The sequence below is a fragment of the Arachis ipaensis genome, chromosome B10, assembly GCF_000816755.2.
Source record: "Arachis ipaensis cultivar K30076 chromosome B10, Araip1.1, whole genome shotgun sequence".
Lineage (NCBI taxonomy): Eukaryota > Viridiplantae > Streptophyta > Magnoliopsida > Fabales > Fabaceae > Arachis > Arachis ipaensis.
In genome coordinates, this window is record NC_029794.2 from 119,318,662 (window position 1) to 119,322,949 (window position 4,288).

The window sequence follows — 4,288 nt, forward strand, 5'->3', positions numbered from 1 at the left end:
CGCCAATGAGTAATAGCTCAAATGGCATAGTCTCCCCATACTCAATTAAGAGGTTGCGGATTCGAGTCTCCTATCTTTGGTAAAAAAAAAAAAACTTTTCTAACATGCACAAAAAATAATTTATAAATATGCCTCATATGGGTTTTAATTAGGGGTGTTCAAATCCAAACCGATCCAAATTAAACCGCTTATCCAATCCGAACCAAACCGAAAACCGATTAAAACCGCTCTAATTCGAATTTAATTGGATTCTATTTTTTGTAAACCGCTGGATTGGATCGGATTTCGGATCTACTTTTCATAACCGATCCAATCCAATCCAAATCGCACAATGTGCTATAATATTATTATTTTATTATTATATTTACAATTATACTTATAACATGTTCAATTTGTTATCCATTTTTCTATTATTCATATATTATTATTATTTAATAAATATTTTATGTTGAAAATGTTATTTATTTATTTATTTTAACTAACCTATCATTTTATTTCTATTGTTATGTTATCGTTAGTTTTTTAAGATATTGTTAAGACTTGTTATGTCATTATTGATTATTTAAAAGTTGATGTTGAGACTTGTTATATGTAATTAATTTTTTTATTTAAAAAATCGCAAATCCAAACCGATCCAAACCGCTTGTAATCGGATCGGATCGGATTTTTAAAAAAATTTCATCCAATCCAAACCGCACCGCACATAAATTAAGCGTTCGGATCGGATGACTTTTTCCCTTAAAACCGAACCAAACCGCACCGCGAACACCCCTAGTTTTAATAATAATAATTATTTTTTTACATTTACCACAAATTTCTTTCGTTTTTGCTTCTCTTCGTACGCACTCCATTCAACCCTAAGTCCACATTTTTCTCCATCCTCTGCCGCCATGACTGCGTCTTTCTTCATCGTCGCCGCCGCCTGAAGCTCTGCTCTGTTCAACTGGAGTTATAATTCAGGTTTCCCCTCTCAACATTGTGCTTCATTTCTAACTTGATTTTTCGATGTTATGTAAAGAAAAATCGTATTTTTACTTGTCAATGTAGAGTTAATAGTGTGATTTGTGTTTTGAAGTTGATTTAGGGTTTGATCAATGAGTTCCTGAATTTGTCAATTGCATAGAATTTTTCAATTAAGAACTTAAAGCAATTAAAAAAATGATAGAAAGAAGCTGTGATATTTTTCTGTATTCAATAGATTATTTTTCTTGTTTATCTTGAAAATTGAAATTAAGTTATTTTCTCTTAATATGTGCTGCAATTTATAGTTTCTCAGGAGTATTTCTGCTATAGTAACTTGATCTTAACATGAATTTGTGCTTTATTAAATGTCATAATAGATATTGCTTTCTCAAATTTTGCAGGTACAATTTGAAGCTTAGTTTGGTTAGAGGTCTAACTTAAATTTCAGATAATGTTGAAATTCCATGCCATTTGAGTTTTGCCATAGTTTCATACTTTCATTGATCTTGGCTCTCGTGTTCCTAAGACTATATTGCCTTAGTTATTTGTGAAGCATCAAAGTTGAGGATGTCAGTAATGTAGCATTATTTTTGAATTAATAAAAATTGATGTATGATTAGCATTTTGTATATATTTTAAAATCTCGCCACCGGCAATGATGGTAGAAAATTATCATTCGTTAATATATTTTAAGCTTCCTACAGGTTGCAGGAATACACATTAGAGACAGCCATAGCAACCATCATTGATGGTAGTGATTTCTTGAAAATTAATACCGAACATCTGAGGGATCTTACCTACAAAGTTTGTTCTATCTTACCTTCAAAGTTTATTCTATCTACCAATTCATTGGTGAGCTTCAAATCCGATCTGAGAAATGTTGATTAGATGATCTCAATCTTTATCATCAGTCACTGCTACTTCTAAGACAGTTTCAGGCCAACCATCTCAATAATCCAGCAAGTTAACTTTTGTAGGATAATTTGCTGGCACAAACTGTCATAATATACTAATTTAAATGTAATTTTTTCTCTCTCCAAAATTAAAAAAGATATAATGTTGCTCCTTGAAATATAAGAGCATTTCTATGTGATTTTAAGAGAATGCTATGTCCATGAACATTATATATTCTGCAGTGCTCATCACGTGAACAGAAATTTTCACAAGGTTCATCACTTTTGGTTACTCAATAGCACTTGTTGCACATCAGATCAAAGGGTGTCTTAACTTTTAAATAGAAAAAAAAATTGAAAAAATCTAGTTATCAACAGAGTTAATTAATATTTTTTTAAATATCAATTGAAAATAATTATGACCAATCTCAATCTTTATTTAAATATTTCCTATTTTCATGGCTTCATCTTGTTTGAAAGTTTCCTTAACGGTCACTTTTGGAAACTCTTACTTTTACCAAATGCTGTAGCATATATACATTATTCTCTTTTGAAGACATAGCAAAGAAATGCATGGCGTGTCTCGTAGAGTGCCAACAATTTTTGCCCCCAAAATCTCACATAAAAGAATCTTTGTATTACACAGACCTCTTGAACCTTTGCAAACCCACCAATTGCATAAAACAGACGCATGCCCAGATTGTTGTTAATGGTCACTAGTATCAATTTCATACTGGAATCATGTCATTTGATGAATTGTCACAATGTTTCGTAAATATTATGCAACTAAATAAGTGAACAGGAATAATATTTGGTGAAGATTGATCCTCTTAAACTCTTCTATTCATAACTTGATAAAACAATTTGTGAACTGATAAAACAATTTGTATCACTCCACTTGTTTTCATAGAAAAATTGAAGTCCACCAACATGGTCTTGTAGGAGAACAGTGAGGAAGCTAGAATCCCAATGAATGTTCAATATTTAAGATTGTTTAATGTCCTGTATCCAGATACCAAACAACAATGTGAAAAAACTTTCATCTACTAAGACGGATCATGAATAAGACTATATAGTTCATAACTAAGGCTGAAATTTTTCTTTAATATTGTCAAATCTGTGTTTGTAATCGGTATACCTTTTGCAGTGCAATGCTCTGACTGAATTCCTCAACCTTGTCCTCCAGTTCCTCAATTTTGGACTGCAGTTCCCTTTCCTTCTCCAGAAAAGAGGAAGTTGACGCTTCCAATGTAGTTTCCTTTAACTAGGAGCTTATCAAGAGCCATGGCTGAAACTAACTTCAATTCCAAAAATAATCCACTTTCCTCCATTGGAAACAATAATCATTGCCGACAAGCCATTAGCAGAGAAAAGCAAACGAAGAAACTTTGAATGTTGAGAAAAGAGAAAATTAAAAGGAAAAGGTTTACAACTTCAATTGAGTTAAAAAGGAGCACCGTAGAAGATGGGTGCACAAGCCAAACCCTAAATTCCAATCCAAAAAGCGAAGTGGAGTGCGGTGCAGCAGAACAAATTGAGAATCCTTTTGATAATTGCGTCAAGATAGTAGAAAAGCAGGGAGAATCATGGCGCCGAGGAGGATCTCGGAGGAACTGAAGCGGCTTATACAACCATAGAGATCCTTGTAAGAGACAACCTTGAGAGGCAATCTATACTGAATTTTGTTTCTGTGAACAGTTCTAAGGGAGTCATCATGGTAGCCGGTGATGCCCTCATCAACAGTGAGCAGGAAGAGATGGAGGTATCCACAAAGAAAGAGGAAGAAGGTTCCTGGCGAGGAAGAGGGTCGAGGAAGTAGCGGAGGGGCTGAAACCTGAACGGAGGTTCTTAGTTCTCAAATTTATATGGAAGGGCAATTTTAAAATATCAAAAGATTTAGTAATTTTTAGAGTAATTTTTGATAAATTATTAATAAATTAAATATAAACTATTAAATTATTTATCAATCTAATCTAATGTTTTAAATTTTATGGTGCATTAGATAAATTCAAAAGACTGATTTTAGATAAACTCAATAATTTTAGTATACAAATAGAATTTTTATTTTTAATAATATCATTCCACGCATGATCACATATAATTTTTTTTCATTATATACTTGTATGAGCTTATAAAAAATTCAAAAGGATAAAGTATCAAATCACATGTGTCTTTTAGATATACCCACAAAAATATTTTTCACTTTTATTATCTATAAAAAGTTTCTCAAAATATTATAAAACGCGACAACAATAATATAAAAAAATATTTTTAATAAGTAGTAAACAAACTTTTATAATTGACAGACAATTGATGTATTTGATCCTTAATTTTATAAGGATGTTTGAATAATTATTTAAAAAACAAATACAAAATTCGGATGAAAACTTTGTCTTTAGATTTTTTTTATTTTTTAAAAGTTTTTTTGATTA

General features: G+C 31.4%; 2 long non-coding RNA genes across 2 annotated transcripts; one reads left to right on the forward strand and one right to left on the reverse strand.

Moving 5' to 3' along the window:
- LOC110267913 lies at nucleotides 809–2,927 on the forward strand. The gene is made up of 2 exons (XR_002355884.1): nucleotides 809–960; nucleotides 1,365–2,927. It is a non-coding gene; the product is annotated as an uncharacterized LOC110267913 (long non-coding RNA).
- Nucleotides 2,474–3,711, reverse strand: LOC107621652. The gene is made up of 2 exons (XR_001615874.2): nucleotides 2,995–3,711; nucleotides 2,474–2,858 (listed from the first exon to the last, which is right to left on the reverse strand). It is a non-coding gene; the product is annotated as an uncharacterized LOC107621652 (long non-coding RNA).